This window comes from Hippopotamus amphibius, chromosome 7 (assembly GCF_030028045.1).
Source record: "Hippopotamus amphibius kiboko isolate mHipAmp2 chromosome 7, mHipAmp2.hap2, whole genome shotgun sequence".
Lineage (NCBI taxonomy): Eukaryota > Metazoa > Chordata > Mammalia > Artiodactyla > Hippopotamidae > Hippopotamus > Hippopotamus amphibius.
Genome location: NC_080192.1, coordinates 110,127,412 through 110,144,546, shown reverse-complemented (window position 1 = coordinate 110,144,546; position 17,135 = coordinate 110,127,412). Strand labels below are relative to the sequence as shown.

The window sequence follows — 17,135 nt, the reverse complement described above, 5'->3', positions numbered from 1 at the left end:
TGACTGCAAAACAATGTGAATAAATCTAATTTTATTTTAATTTAACCGTACTCTTAAAAATGGTGAACATGGTACATAAAATAGATAAGCAACAAGGATTTACTGTACAGCACAAGGAACTATATTCAATATCAATTTCCTATAATGGAAAACAATCTGAACTAAATAAATAAACATATATATACATATAACTGAATCACTTTACTGTACACCTGAAACTAACCTAATATTGTAAATTAGCTATACTTCAATTTTTTAAAAATGGTGAAGATGATAAATTTTATGCTATGTGTATTTTACCACAATAAAAAAAGTGGAAAAAACTAACATCGAGAATGGTGGGAAATGTTCAATTTCCATCTGAATAGTGAGCCCTTCAACAATAAAAGGACACATTGTGATTGTCCCAGAGTTGGGCAGTGAAATGCCATCCAATTAGACCTGGCATCAAGCCAACTGGAGCCCCTGATTAACACCAGCTGGATGCTTAGAGGTGGGTGTATTGTTTTCTTGCCCTCTTGACAGGCAGGTTGTTGATAGGAGAACTCTGTGAAAATGTTTACCATTATTCTGGCTTTTCCAAATTAGAGTTTCTAGAACACAGACTTTCCTCCAGGACTCTGACATGGGGAATGGAATGTCAAGGGCAGTGTAGGAACAGAGCTTGAGTGCAGTTGCGTGACCTTGGAGAGCTGAGCTCTCCATCTCCCCACAGTCTTTCTGCAGCCTGCGTTCCCTTCTGGTTTCGTCGGGAAAGAAAAGCTTGTAAAACAACCATGGTGGAGCCCAGGAATAATTTAAAACTTTCATTCTAGTATTGTTAGAATGAATATTTGAGAAACTAAATCTCCATTATAATGATAGCTAATGTTTATCGAGTATAGGCACACCTCGCTTTTTGGAGCTTCGCAGAGAATGCATTTTTTACAAATTGAAGGTTTGTGGCAACCCTTAGTCGAGCAAGTCTCTCTGTGCCATTTTTCCAGCAGCATTTGCTGACTTCACGTCTCTGTGTCACATTTTAGTAGTTCTCATGATATTTCAAACGTTCTCATTATTATTATATTTCTCATGGTGATTTGTGATCAGTGATCTTTGATGTTACTAGTGCAAAAAGATTGTAACTCACTGAAGTCTTAATGTTTAGCATTTTTCCCCCTTAGGCATGAAATTTTTTTAAAATTTATTTTATTGAAGTATAGTTGATTTACAACGTTGTGTTAATTTCTGCTGTACAGCAAAGTGACTCGGTTATACATATATATATATTCTTTTTCATAGTCTTTTCTATTATGGTTTATCACAGGTTATTGAACATAGTTCCCTGTGCTATACAGTAGGACCTTGTTGTTTATCCATCCTATATATAATAGTTTGCATCTGCTAGTCCCAAACTCCCAATCTATCCCTCCCCACCCCACCCCCACTGGCAAGGTGGTTAGCAGTTTTTACCAATTAGGTACTTTTTTATTGACATACAGTTGATTTACAATATTATATTAGTTTCAGGTGTACAACACGGATTCAATATTTTTATCAATTATACTCCACTTAAAGTTATTAGAAAATAATGGCTATATTTCCCTGTGCTGTACAATATATCCTTATTGCTTATCTATTTTATATATAGTAGTTTGTACCTCTTAATCCCATACCCCTAAATATTTTTATTTTTATTTTTAATATATTTTAAATATTTTTATTTTATTTATTTATTTATTTATTTATTTATTTATTTATGGCTGTGTCACACGGGCTCTTCCTTGTGGCACACGGGCTTCTCTCTAGTTGAGGCACACGGGTTTAGTTGCCCCATGGCATGTGGGATCTTGGCTCCCCAACCAGGGTTTGAACCCACGTTTCCTACACTGGAAGGCGGATTCTTTACCACTGGAGCACCAGGGAAGTCCCAGTATTTTTAAATTAAGGTATGTACATTGCCTTTTTAGACATAAAGCTATTACACACTTAATATACTACAGTATAGTATACACATAACTTTTACATGCACTGAGAAACCAAAAAAAAATTCACGTGACTCACTTTATCATGATATGCGTTTTATTGTGGTGGTAGAACCGAACCCACAGTATCTCTGAGGTACGCCTGTATTTACTCTCCATAAAGTTGTTACCAGCCCAGCCTGAGGAAGTTGAGGCTTGGAGGTGATAAATTACCTACAAGAACACACAGATGGTAACCTGTGCAGTGGGAATTTGACCCCAGATCAAGTTCTGTGTCTCCTGTACCCCCTGAACTTTCACACGACATTGATATTCAGCAGTCAGACCTGTCTGTGTAAGAGGCTGACGTGTGTCTCTGTCACAAAAAAACCTGTCTCTATTGATATTTGCTTTATATTAAGCCTGGGAACTTGCAGCATTTTGTCTGAGTCCCCCACCTGACCACTTCCACCTAGCAGCAGCTGAGAACCTACCACTGCTCCCTTCCTACTCTTTAAAAAAGAAAAATAAAAATTCTTTTGCTTGTTTATTCACTGTAGAAAATTAGAAAATTCCGGAAAAGCACAGGAGGCAATTTTTTTAAAAAATCATCCATAATGACAAAACCTTGAGATAATCGTTTTAAACAGCTCGACATATTTCCTACATACAATGCATCCTTCAGAGGCCCATTGATCCAGCCTCCGCACAGGCTCCTGACTCCCGAGCACTGGTAGTGCTCACAGGCAGGCCCACCCAAGGAGCTACCAGCAGAAGGTCCAAGAAACAATACCCTAGCACCCCTACATCACAGAACTTTCTCCCTTTACTTTCATGGGTGAGGACCTTCCCAAAGTGGCCCTCACAACACTGAGTCCTGCCAGCCTCAAGTGGAAGTTAGAATTTTGGAGCCAACTTTTAGAGAAACTTGGAGAACTGATACGCAAAAATGGTACTCTTGTCTCCCTGAATTTCTTATTCTGAGTGTAATGCTAATTTGGTTCCAATCTGAGCCTGGCACCTTTAGAAGCCAGGCACCCCACCCAGGCTAATACAGGGTATATAGTCACAGCCCTAGTAATTATCCAGGTCATAAATCACCCAGTCCTCATCCCTCTAGGCTGTCCAATAGAAATATAATGCCAGCTGCATGCACAATTTTAAATTTTATAGTGGTCACATTAAAAAGTAAAAAGGAACAAGTGAAATGAACTTGAACAACATTTTATTTAACCCAATATATCCAAAATATTATTGCATTGGCATGGAACAATATTAAAAATTTTATTAATAAGCTATTTTTTATTCTTTTTTTTGTGCTAAGCCTTCAACATCTGGTGTGTATTTTACCCTCAAATCAGCTCTCAGTTTGGAGCAGTCACATTTCAAGTGCTCAGGAGCTGCAAGTGGCCAGTGGCTGCCATATTAGACCGTATAGTTCCAGACCAAACTGGACCATTCGGTGACCTGCAGCGGCCTCCCTGACCATATTCTCATTCTTGGGTCATTTCCCAGGTGGTCCTGAATGCTCCAAGGGTGGGAGAAATGAAGAAAGGGACTTTTTGCATCCTGGAGAGGCCCTGCTCTCTATAGCAGGGGACAGGAGACAAGCTGATGAGAGTCTCTGCAGATCTGGTGATGGCGGGTTCACTATCACCTAAATATGTGAGGCCATATCACCCTCTGGGAACACAGGAGAAGCAGAACCCACTCCCATCTCAAAGGCCTCCCCAAGGCTTCCTACTGCAAACACAGTAAAGTTTAAACTTTATTTAAATTTATTTGGCCGCCCACATAGCTTGCAGGATCTCAGTTCCCCATCCAGGGATTGAACCCAGGCCTCGGCAGTGAAAGGCCAAAATCCTAACCACTATGCCACCAGGGAACTCCCGAACACAATAAAGTTTAAACTCTGTAGTCTGCCACCTGGCACTGATTTACCTACTCTCCAACCTTATTTCTCAAGACTGCCCTATAGGACCTCAGTTTATGCCAAGTCAAAGCAACCTGGCACCCCACGAACATGCCAGGCATTTTCCTACCTCCACATCCTTGTGTATGCTGTATTTTCCCAGCTAGAATGTCCTCACCTGCTGAATTCCCACCCAATTCTGAAGACCCTGTTCTCCATCTCTTCCCTGAAGCCTTCTTTAATGATTCCTGCTTGAAAGGTCTTTGTCCTCCTCTGATATCTACAGCACACTTATCAGCAATATCCAGGTCGGTGGTTCTATTTTAGGACATGCCTTACTTACTTTTCATTTAAGGCTATAAATACCTGAAGAGTTAGGATCAGAGTCTTGGGTAACAATAATAATAAATGATGGTTAATGTCTATAGAGTATTTACTTTGCTTCAGGTACGGTACTAAGCATTTTACACTGAATCCTCACAACAATCCTGGAAAATTATTCCCATTTTATAGGTGAGAAAACAGAGGCAAAGAGCGAGACCTTACCCAGTCACACAGCCAAGTGTGGCTTCAAAGCCAGGCAGTTAGAATGCAGAGCCAAACCACTTCCCAGCCAACCCTTGCACTCACCCGCCTCTCCTGCTGTGGTTGTTCCTTCCCTAACATGGTGCTGTGAACTTGGTAGACAGTAAACACGCATTTATTTATACATCAACTACTTGGGGTTTTCCCAGAGCATCTTTCAAAGTATTCGGCACATAATAGTGATTTAATAGAGATTTAAAAATTAATGCCCTGAACCTGCTCAGCCACCACGGGACTGGTCATTCCTTGCACAGCCAGCGAGGCCCATTCCTCCGTTTCCCACCCGCTCCTCAGCACCTACAGCGTGGGGCTGCGCCCTCCAAGGCTGCTCTATAGCTAGATGTCAGGTTTCTTCTCAGTCCGGGCAGCCTTGTGCCGCAGAAGATGAGGATCCGGATAGCGGGGAGCAGAGACCATCCCCATGGGACACAAGGAAATACCCCCCCCATTCTTTATCAACCTTATCTGCTTATTTGGGGCTCTCATCTCTAAGAGGCAATTTAATCCCCCCCCCCCGGAACCCAAAAGTCACATACCTATTCCCCAGGGAGCTGAGGTACCAAGAAGGCCCAACGTTTAGGATTACTCTTCGATAAGAGTCTTGTTTAAACAAGATCACATATAAAAGCTGGGCTGATCCTCACACCCCTCTCTCCTTTCTTTCTCTGTTGCTTGGACGATTGCGAGATGGTGCAATCCCCCCTGAGACCCGGGCTCTGACAGGCCTACTGCAAACTGCTTTCAAACGCGGGAACCTGTTTCCCAGCCCAGTCGTCCTCGCCATCTCCCTCCCCGCTTCCTCCCCGGGAGCAGCTGCTTGGGGCTCCCCGAGGGCTGATTGCTTAGACCTGTTTCTGGGCACTTCCTACTGGCACTGGCTGATTTACATTTTGAAACTAGAGCAAAGTTCATGGGTGCTTGGCTTCTGCACCCTAGGAGTTGCCCTATCCCGGTTAGAAAAACAGAGACAATAGCAACCTTGGGAAACTGCCCTCCCAAAATAGCACAGCCAGTATTTTGGCAACGCATTTCTTTGTGGTGAGTCTCTGGCTCTGCCACGGTGGAAACACCCAGGGCTGTAAATAGCAGTGAAAAAGGCCACTTGTGCCACTATTAGGTTTTGTGGTGGCAGGTTCTCTTTCTTCCCCCACCGAAGGGTCGGTTGTATTTTTACTTTGTTTTGTTTAAGCTGCAGATAAAAGCGTCCACATCTCGGGCTGAGGCCCTGCGGCCTGCCCTTGAGCTGTGAGAGTTCCTTCCTTCCCCCTCCTTTTGTTGCTGAAACTTGGCCTCTGTTCACTGGAAACGGAGTTTTGGGTGAAGCAGAAAAGAGTAGCTTTTATGCTTTGGCAGGCAAAGGGGGCCATAGTGGACTAATGCCCTCAAGACTGTGTGACACCCCCCCACACACACACCACGGAAGGGGTAGTGAGGAGTTTATAGTGTTCAAAGAGCAGGGTGTCATCAGCTCATGGACAATTCTGGGATTGGTTGCCATCAAGCTGAAATTTCAAGCATCATCAACGTTCTGGTTTCAACCGGTCTAGGGCCTGTGTGCTTGTGGTCAGCAGTTTTCATCTGAAGGGGGTCTGCTTCCTGTAAAAACAGCTTAGGGATGTGTGTCAGGCCTCTATCTACAGCTTTCAGGGAAAGGGGAGTTTGGTGATGCTGTGATGTGGCAGAAATATAGTCTAAATTGTTACCAGTTCCCCAGCCCAACAGCTACTCTTTGTTTCTACATCTTCACATTTCCTCATCATGAACTCTTGAGTTTGCGTTTTACTTCAAAAGAGAAAGACACAGGGGCGTGTACACGATTTCACCTTCAGTGCCTTGTCTCATCCCTGCGCTGCCGCAGGTGCCCTTCTGAAGACCGGTCACCTCCGCTGCAAAGTGGGGGTAACACCACTGCAGCCTCAGGAGTTGGGAGGGTTGAATGAGGCAGCAAAGCTCCAGGCCTGGCGCCAAGTCTGCCTCGACAGGCCCGCAGCCTCTCGGCCACTCTTAGGATGGGTTGCTGCAGGTTGCAGGAGTGGGGGGGCCCCTCTTGGCCTTCCCCTCCATTGCAGATACACGGCAGGCTGGCCCGGCAGCTGGGCAGGGCTCTGGGGGCTTCAGGGGGAAGCCCTGTTTGCAAAGGTGGACGCCTCTGATCCCTGTTTGCAGGATTCCAGGCCAGGCCCGGCAGCCCTTCGGCACAGAACTTTTTGTACATTCCACAGCAACTGAAAAGGCTTTTGTCCTCACACGGAAAGAACAAACGACAAAGGCAATTGTGTGTCTCCTCGCAGGCCTGCACGGCTTGGAAAGAGAAACTTCTTTCTCCAAGAGGTCTGCTCTACCTGAGCGGCTACAGCCGCAGATGTGACCACACAGCCTTGCAACTGGGGAGCGGGGTGGGGTCTGAGTTCCCACATGTGTGGCAGGGCGCACAACACACACACTCACACGTACACACAAACCTGGAAACTGCTCCTGGCCAGACGAGCAGGGCTGTGAATCACAGATGCCACAGCTGCAAGGGGCCTGGGGAAGGCATGCAGCAACGCCCACCCCCACCCCCAGGAGCTGGCAACTTAGTATTCCTTTCCAGGTGGGGCCACAAAGACCAGGGGGTCCTCTGACTCGTCACAAGTCACACTGTTCTTTTCAGGCCTCAGCTCACTCTCATGAAGAACATTAGACAGCATCAGAGAAAGATTCATAGAAGTCTATCCTGGCGTCCCTTCAAACACACAGTTCTTTATGGCCTATTGAGAGGGTTGAAACTCCAGATAGCCCATGTGAAATCGATTACATGGAAGAAATAATTCTGATTGAGAGGGGAGTGGGTCTCTCCTTTTGCCATTTTCTCCATTTTTATTTCCCCCTTTCTCCTGTAACAGCCACAGTAGGAGGGTGAAGGTTTGGAGGCTTTTCAACTGTGTTTGTTAAAGGAAGAAGGTTTTCTTATCAAATTATTATGCATCATTTTATTGCCTCCTTGAATGGAGCCACCCAACCTGTTTTCCCTGCCGACGTGGCTGCCAGAAAGTTCAGTGCTGAGTCTGGGGATCAGTTATAACACCTAATTCATCCCAGGTGCATCTGGTACTCCTAACAGGTGTCTGCACGGGAGTTTGCTTTTATGTTTTGTGTCTTGTTGTATCCCAAGTTCAAATATCGTAAGCAATCTTTGTACTGTGCAAAAAACTTTCATCAGCCTGGAGAGGTTGGGAATTTCAGTGTTGTTTCTGGCTCTGAGTGACCAGTTCCACCTTGAGCTGGGCGTCCCCTCTCTCCAGGCCCCGACTTCCTCATTTGTGAAACATGAGGATTGACCTGTCTATGTCTCTCAAGCTTGCCTGTCACAGAATCACCTGGGACTCTCATGCAGATTCCCAGGCCCCTTCCCTGGATTAGACATGGGGGGAGGCTGGAATCTGTATCTTTAAATCAAGCACCCCAATGGAGGGACTTCCCTGGCAGTCCAGTGGTTAAGACTCTGTGCGTCTACCACAGGGGGCATGGGTTTGGTCCCTGGTTGGGGAGATCCCACATGCCAAAAATTTAAAAAAAAAAAAAAAAGCACCCCAGTGGATTCTCATCTTCTGGCAAGTTTGGAAAACACTGACACCAGATGGTTGCTGAGGGTCGACTGTACACTATGATCTATAAATTTAGATAAATAATTCTTTAGAGAGGAGGTGAGATGATAAGGATTTTGAAATATGTCGTGTTTACTGAATGTTTATTATGATCCTCAGTTTTCATATATAAACACACGAGGGGCACACCTTGTATTTCCCTTTGCAAATGAAAACCCCACCCATGGTCTGTTCCTCATGCAGCTTTCCTTTCCCTTGGATTTTTACAGGGTCGGACCTCCCCATTCTTGCCCATTGGAGACTGCTCTTCTTTGGGAGACTCATTTCCCCAGACGCTTGCACGACTCCCTCCCGCCTCACCACCCGCTCCTTGGGTGTTTACTCAAATGTCACTAGTCCCAGTGAAGCCTTCTGTGGGGCTCTATGGCTGCCCCCTTGCCATTTCCTACCCGCCTTCCCTGCTTTGTTTTTCTCCTTAGCACCCATCAGGGTCGAACCTACTGAATTCACCTATTTTTGTTTGTCATCTGTCTCCCCCAACTAGAACACAAGCTCCTTAAAGGGGGAATTTTTGTTTGATTTGTTCCTTGCTAGAGCCTCAGTGCCTGGACTCGGACATAGTAGGTGTTCCATCAATATTTTTGGACTCCATGAATGAAATGCTTACTGAATGAACGAATGAATAAATGAACTTCCAGGGAGGGTCCTGATGTTTGACCCCAAGGAACAGCTCCTCCAGCCCATGCCAGGCTCCAGGCTTCCTGCACCTGAGTTCCTAGCCTCTTGGCTTTTGTGCATATTGGTCCCATCAGAATCCCATGACGGAGTGGCCTCTTGGGTGGACATTACTGTGTCTCGGTCCCTGGGCACAGGAGGCTCCACAGAAGCACCTCCCCCCCTTTCCAGCCCCTACTCACTGCTCCCTCCCTGATGCCTGACGCTGTGTCCTTTGACGCAGCTGCTCCTCCTCCCTTCCTTTTTCTCCCTTTCCTCTAGGACCCAGTGAGACCTTGGTCATCTTTGCTACAGTCTCGGGTTATCCAATTCCCAGCCACACTCGTGAACTTTCTCTAAAACCAAAATTTTCTTATTAAAAAGAGAGGAGGACTTTCCTGGTGGCACAGTGGTTAAGAATCCATCTGCCAATGCAGGGGACACGGGTTCGATCCCTGGTCCAGGAAGATCCCATATGCTGCGGAGAAACGAAGCCCGTGCGCCACAATTACTGAAGCCCGTGCACTCTGGAGTCTGAGTGCCACAACTACTGAGCCCATGCACCACAATTACTGCACCCATGCACTGCAACTACTGCTGCCTGACCGCCTAGAGCCTGTGCTCCACAACAAGAGAAGCCACCACAATGAGAAGCCCACACACTGTAATAAAGAGTAGCCCCCGCTTGCCGCAACTAGAGAAAGCCCATGTATGCACAGCAATGAAGACCCAACGCAGCCAAAAGTAATAAATAAATAAATAAATAAACAAACAAATAAATAAATAAAATGGATTAAAAAATAAAAAATTAAAAAAAATAAAAAGAGGGGAAATAACAGAGGCAGGATCCATCTCTCACCTAGAGGGATGAAACAGAGTTGCAGCCCTTCTCTCTGTGTCTTTAGGTGGAGAGAAGGGGCAGGATATTAGCAAGTGGTTTGGGAGAGACATCCGTGGCCTGGGAATCAGGAGGCCTGGGCTTTAGTCCTCTGTTGGATCCCACATGACCCTGGCCCAGTCACTTGACCTCTCTAGAAGATGGCAAAACTATGAACTTGCTTCATTCAGTACCTACGATCAGATGGGTCAGTTCTTAGTTTCAGGGAAATCCATAAACTGGCGAAGCGACCACAGGAGCTGCTGACCCAGACCGTGCCTTTGTGCCAATCCAGGTGAATGCTCGACGTCAGCAGTCCCTCAGCTGCACGCTCTTAAGCAAAGAACAACTTGAACTATTAAACCTGACCTGAAAGGAACTTACTTTAAATGAAATTTATCTGACAAAGAAAACGCTGGACCTTCGCTTGAGCTGAAATGAAGGGACTGCACATGGGAAAGGGTGGGGGAGTCAGAGCAGGCTCCAAGAGCTGCTGCAGAAGCTCCTGCAGCTTCAAGTGGCTCGTGAGCATGGCTGGGCCGGTCATGGGTCATGGGGCAGACTGCCCAGCATGCCCACTCCCGGCGATCCAGCAGAGCTGAGAGCGAGTTTATAAACCTAGCAACACGGGCTTCCTTGCCCACAATCACAGCTTTGCAAAGAGAGGCTGTGAAATAATAAAATGAAAATTAAACAGGATCATTGCAGCTGCAGATATTAACTTTCCTGAAATGGGGCAGAGCCCATCTGAACATTTGCGAAACTGGGCAAATTTTGCTTTGAGATGCTTCCACCCCTGCTCTGCTTTCTTCTCCCATTTTTTGTGCCTACTGAGCTTTTCTCTGTGTCCAGTGCCCCGGGCTCCCTGCTTGCCATGCCGCCTCCCTCCATGACCCCACCCTCATCCCATTCCCAGTCTCCCCTTCCGGTTAACGTGAAAAGCTTTTGGAAAGACTACAGACTTTGCAATCATACGGATCTGGATTCAATTCCCAACGAACTGTGCGCACTTGGCTCAGTTACAAAACCCATGCAACTCAGCTTCCTCATCTATAAAATGGGGATAATGCCACTTAGTTGATATAATAACACTTGGCTGATTAGGGTTGCTGTGATCATTATTTAAATTAAACAAAATTATACACAGAGTACTAGGCATGTCGTAGGTGTTCAATAAATGCAGGTTCTACCATTTTTCTCTCTGGGTAGGCTCTGCTCTCATTTATTAAGTCCTAGTATAAATTTGAGTCATATCTCCCTTTTCCTGTGTGTCTGGGTATTTACACTTTTTATTATTAAAAAGCATATTTTTTACTACAACAGCAGTGCATGTTAATTTGCTAAAAACCCAGAGAAGCAAAAAGAAAACATAAAAAACGCCACAAGCCCACCGTCTGCACATTTACAGCAGCCACTTGTTGAGCAATGTAAGCAAGGCAGCTGCTAAGCCCATTTGAAAACTTAATCCCCACGACCCTATAAAATAGGTGTTATTTAAATCTCCATTTAACAGATGATAAAATAAAGTCTCAGAGAAACCAGGTGTGCTGCCCAAGTTCACACAGCCAGTAAGGAGCAGAGCTGGGATCTGCAAGGCTGTATTCCTTGTTAAAAAACTTTCAGATGGCAGAGAAGATATTTGGGAGCTGGGGAGCTTTTCGGGGGCTGAGAAATCTCAGTCCCTCAGCCGCCTCCCACTCCGGAGTTCCCTGCCTGGTCGGCTGTCCCTGGCCACACCCACCTACGCACATGTGCCAGTTCCCCCCATTGCTTCATCTTTGCCAGCTGCAGCAGCCGGATATTTGCATGTAACCCTGTAGAGGATACTGCAGAAGCACAGAGTGTGGACAGAACTCTCGCTGGGAGGGCTGTTGACACAGAGCCAGGAGTCCTGCCTGTCACTACCTTGCAGGATGACCTTGAGTGAGTCCCTTCAGAGTCCCGTCTCTCATGGGAATAACAGCAGTTTTTCCTGTGGTTCTAGAGGAGGGAAAGTATACAAGACCAGCCAGAGAGTTTAAATGCCGTATAACAGTTACTGAAATAACTACAGGTAGTTTAAATGCAGTATAAAAGTTACTGAAATAACTACAGGCAAGAATAATCTATATATAATGTGTTTACAATGTTCAAAGGGCATTTGATGAATTGAGTTTAGGAGAAGCAGACCAACCAATACCAAAGTTGCCTTAGTCGTGGTACAGGAGTAGGCAAATACATATTGATCAGAAAATTTACCTGACATGCAAACCCAGAACAAGTAGGTCCAGTATGACAGTGGATGGGGAGAAGCTGGAACCCTGAAGATGAGACTGAGATTGGCTGGAGTCAGGCAAGTCTGGGCTGAGGAATCCCCACTTCTCATCTGATCCAGTGGGACCCTTCCTGGAAGAGGCTGAGTTCCATGATCCTGGTCAGCCTGGTTTAGAGAGTTTCTGGAAACTGGGCTTTGTCTAAGGGTCATTTACATCTCTTTGAACCTCAGAATAAGATGATTAAACGGAGAAATAGAAGGAGAGGCTGGGCTGAGGCCACCCTTGGATGCTCAAAACCCAGGGAGTGAGTCCTGCGGATGTCCACGTCTGAGCATGGGCAACCCAACCAGCCCAATGTGCTCAAATCCAGCCACTCATTGATCAGACTCATGGCTTTCTTGGTCTAAAGCCCTGCGGTTTTAAACCACCAGCTTTTGCAACAGGAAGAAGAAAGCACTGTGTTTCTTCTGGGCTTCCACAGGCTCTTAAAACAATGGTGTTTCTGTTTCAGACGATGATGCCCTGAAATAACCTGCCCACCCCTCTAGCTTTGCACACACCCAGTCAATAATTCACTGGCCAACTAGCATTCTTGGAGACGCCACGGAAGATCTGGTGCTGTGTTGGGCCTAAGAAGATACTCAGAGGTTCACAACCCTACTCATGCCCTCAAGGAGTTTATAGCATCCAGGTGGTGTTTGAATCACTTAGGAGCTCACCATGGGCACAGGAGGAAAACCAGAACAGGAAATGCCTCCCTTAGTGTCAGCTTGAGCAAAATACCACCCCTGATGACACTTGCCTGGGTCTGGAAATGTTTGCTCAGGGATGGCACTGTGTGGAGCATTCACTATACACCCAAATTTGCCTGTGCAGGCTGCATTGTCCTTGCGTGTTTCCCAGGGCTGAGAAAGGGAAGGCAAGGAATACTAACGAGTTGCTAACCCGTCAGCACCGTGCCAGCAGCTTTACAGGTGTCATTTCATCCCCACCACCACCTGGCGGGAAGTCTCATTGTTCCCACTTGCACCGAGGAGATTGCAGCTCTGAGGGGTGCTGAGGTGCTGGGGCTCAGGCGCTGGAGCTGAGGGTGGTGCATCCTGTGAACGAGTTGGGGTCGGGGGATTAAGGAAGAGTCCAGCTCATGAAGGAAGGACCTTGGGTGCTGGCTAAGGAATGGGACATTCTCCTGGGGGCTACAGGGGCCGCTGACGGACAGTAGTGAGACATCGGATCAGATCTGCAGGAGAGCTCCCTGGCAGCTGTGAGAGGGCTGGTGGGGATGGAGGAGGGATTGCAGAATGAGACCGGAAGAGAGGGCTCTGGAAGGGCACACCTGTGGTCTCCCCCCACCCCACTCTCCCACCCCCACCCTGCCCCAAAGCACACACACAGAACAGTGGTCTCTGGATTCAAGTACATCATTTTAATAATCCAATTTAAAATTTTACACCCCAGTCAGTGGCCTCCGTATTGATTTGAATAATCCAAATTGGCTAAACTGAGTCAGCTGAGTGAGAGAAGCTTGTGCTGTGGGCAACAGCCCTGGTAGGTGGCTGCTATGAGGACAAGCTTGATGAGATCTGATATGGTGACTAAGGGAGGAGGGGGAGGGGTGGGAAGGCCCTGGGTTTTGGATTTAGGCAGACTTGAGTTTGAATTCTGGCTCCACCACTGAAATGTCACAATCTCTCTGATTCGAATTATTTCTTTACTTCATTTGTAAAATAAATTTCATCATCCTTCTCTTTTGTGATTATGGAGTTAGAGCGCTCACAGTACCTAGCACATCACTGGTGCTCAGGAAATACCAGCTAAGGTTATCACTTGCACCTGGTTGCTCCGCAGGGCAGATGCCCGCCAACTTGGCTCTTCCCTGCGGAGCAACAGTGTCCCTTAGTGTCTGAATGGGGAATGACAGGTCGGCCAGATGCGGCCGGGTGGGTGCCCTGCTCCTACTCCACCCCACGTCCCACAGGTTAGAAGTCTCCTTAGTCCTATATGATCAGAGCTGACAACTCAGGCCCACTCAGCACGAGAGCCCACTCCTCATCCTGGCCAGCAAGTGACTGGCTCAGTTGTCCCCAGTACTGGAGGACCTCAAACCCAGTGGGAACCGTGGGCTAGGAAGAAAACACAACCTTGAGTAGGCTCGGAACAGCTTTCTAGACAGGGCCATGGACTCCAAGCCCTCCCACCACAGCCCTAAGAAGTATGTGAGTCAAAAGCAAAATGCCAGCTGCACAGACAGGCAGCCCTCAGCAAAACAAGCAAGGAAGGAATTTATTCAACAAACATGTAGAGGGTACCATCCAGGCCCCTGGCTCCAGGCTAGGTTGTAGATACAAAAGCCAGCAAAAAGAAGAAAAAAGCCCTGCCCTCAAGTAACTGACTATTAAGTGGAGAAAGGACATTAACCAGACAATCACCCGGATGCATAATTACAGGCCGCAACAAAGGTATGAAGGAGCTCTTTCAGTCATCTTGGCCCCGCGGAGGCCGGCTGGGAACAGGACTTCTAAAATGACAAATATGTCTGGAAGGTTGTGGTCCAAGGCCATTTTTGCTGGCTATAAGCGGGGTCTACGGAACCAGAGGGAGCACACAGCTCTCCTGAAAATTGAAGGTGTATATGCTCGAGATGAAACAATTCTATCTAGGCAAGAGATGTGCTTATGTGTACAAAGCAAAGAACAACACAGTGACTCCTGGTGGAAAACCTAACAAAACTAGAGTAATCTGGGGAAAAATAACTCGCGCTCATGGAAACAGTGGCATGGTTCGTGCCAAATTCCGAAGCAACCTTCCTGCTAAGGCCATTGGACACAGAATCCGTGTAATGCTGTACCCTTCAAGGATTTAAACTTATTGAAAAGTAAATAAATAAAAGTGTGGATTTATTCTCTTGTAAAAAAAAAAAATATATGAAGGAAAGGTTCAGGGTGCTGACTCCACCTAGGACATGATGATGTGTTCTCCTTGGTGCTCCCATGGGCCTCACAAGCACCCCGCTGGTTGAGGTGATGCCTCTAGGCTCTGTGCACATAGCAAGCATTTAAATGTTCACTGCTTTTGAAGATGAGCCAGTGTGGCTCTGGGCTATCTACCCCTCCACCTGGTAGACACGAGTTAGGGAAGTCACCAAAGAATGAATAAGCATTAATAGGTACTGGGTTTTTTAATTTAAAAAAAAAAAAAAAGCATTCCCAGAAGCAGGAATAGCATTTTCAAAGTCCTGCGGTGGGATCTCATGGAGCATCTTTGGTGCACAGAAATCGAGAGGGGTGGTGGTAACACTAGAGCAGTAGGCAGGGGCCAGGCCATCAGGCACCGGGACTCACAATCAGTAGTGTGGTCTTGATGGGAAGAACAGTGGGAAACCACATTCATTGCTCCTGCCTCCCTGCCACCCACATGGACACTCTGCCTGCCCCAGGGGACAAGCCCCCTCTTGCTGCCTCCCTCCTCCCATCACTTCCCAGGGTACCTCCATCAAGTCTTTTCTGGACCCCATCCCTTTCGCCCTCCTCCTAGTAGCATCCTATCAAGTTGTGTCTGAGGTTTTTTTCCCTTTCCTCCCTACTTTCCACAATAAAATCCTGTTAGATAAAAACTGACACTCAAAGCCATACTCCCACTTCCAAGCTGCAAGGATTTCTTGCCAGCTTAGTGTGCCCAGCCCTGTGGTAAGCTGGGCCTGAGGATGGAAGAGAAAATTTACTCCTTCCTTACCCTGAAGGGGCTTCTTTTCTTGTCCTGAAGCCTCAGCTAGAGAAACTCTTATATTCTGAGCCCTGTCAATGGAAACACTCATCAATCCTCTCTCTTTCTGAACGTTCACAGGAGTCAGTCTGCTGGTCCGTCAGTTCATCTAGTTAATGGTTTGAGGTATACAAGCAAAGACCACTGGACCTAGAGTATAAAAACCTGTTTTTATAACCTGGGCCTGCTATTTTTTAACTGTGTGTCCTTAAATTTCTTAACTTCTCTGGGCTTTGATTTCTTCATTAATAAAGTGAGGCTAATAAGATTTTCTCTGCCTACTTTGCCTACTTTATAAGGATAAAATGAGGCTCCCCAGTGGTCCCAGATGCGGGTCCTGAGACACATATCATTGATGGGGATGTTTTCACCAACCCACAGTGAGATGAGGAAAACAAGGACAAGGAGGGAGGCTTTTACAAAGGGAGATTCATTCAACTTAAAGGGTAGCCTGTATGCTGAGATTCTGTCCTTCTTTACATTGAAGTTACGTTTATTTTATTTTATTATTTTATGAAATGACTTTAGGAGATTTTTTAATGTCTTTACTTGACAAAATAAAAAGATAATTAGTCAATGTGAGGGGAACTTACTGGTCTGTGAACCCCCCAGATCCTCCTGAGTAAGGGAAACAGAGAGCCCTCTGCAACCCCAGGGGCTACCTGTTTTCTTTCACAAGCCCCACTGCCCAGACTCCTGGCCACAGCCTGGATCCTTGGCTTCTCATCCTGGCATTAAAAGCACAGGTTCTGGAATCAGACTCCTAGGGTTTAAGCCCTGGCTATGCTGCTATCTATCTGGGTAGATCCTGGACACGTTGCTCATGGTCTCTGTGCTATAATGTGTGTATTAACAGTGAAGACTAAATGTGAATCACGTAGGATGGCATGAGGGCACTCAGTGAATGCCAGTCGTGATTATTGTATTATTTTCCTCCCAGCCCAGCTCACCAGCTCCCTGCTGCCTGCAACATGTCTTAAGCCATTATGCCCTCTGCTTCTCTTTCTCCATTTTCAAAGCTTTTCCAGATCTGCCTTTTGGAGCTAAGAAGCCATTAGCTTCTCCTGGAAAGTTCTTGGAAAAATATAAGAAACTGGGCCTAATAAGCAGAAAGAAGAAGAGGAATTTTAACTGTATCTTTCTTTTTCACTTAAAAAACCTGCCCATTGACTTCCAAATGAGGAATTGCTTTCAGGTTCTCAGTAATTATTTGCCACACATGAGCCAGGGAGCCAGCTTCAAAAACAAGAACATAGGAGAAGCACCAGCTGGGCAGGGGCCAAGGGGTTGTTTTTTTTTTAAGGGAAATTTTTTCAACTTTAATATTCCTTCTTCAGGACCCAGACTCACAGTCCCTTCCAGTCGTGTCATATATGTGTGCTCTCCGCCGTTTGCTAAGAAGACAGTATCATGCTGGTCTCTCTCGTGATTATAGAGTGCGGGGAGCTGGAGCGTGCACGAGTCCTGAAGGCCCTCCTTCCAGGAGGAGAGAACCTGAGC

The 17,135-nt window shown here is 46.3% G+C and overlaps 1 pseudogene; it reads left to right on the top strand.

The window, feature by feature from the left end:
- Positions 1 to 14,362: 14,362 nt before the first annotated feature.
- Positions 14,363 to 14,786, top strand: LOC130857195 (60S ribosomal protein L35a-like; annotated as a pseudogene).
- The last annotated feature ends 2,349 nt before the right edge of the window (positions 14,787 to 17,135 follow it).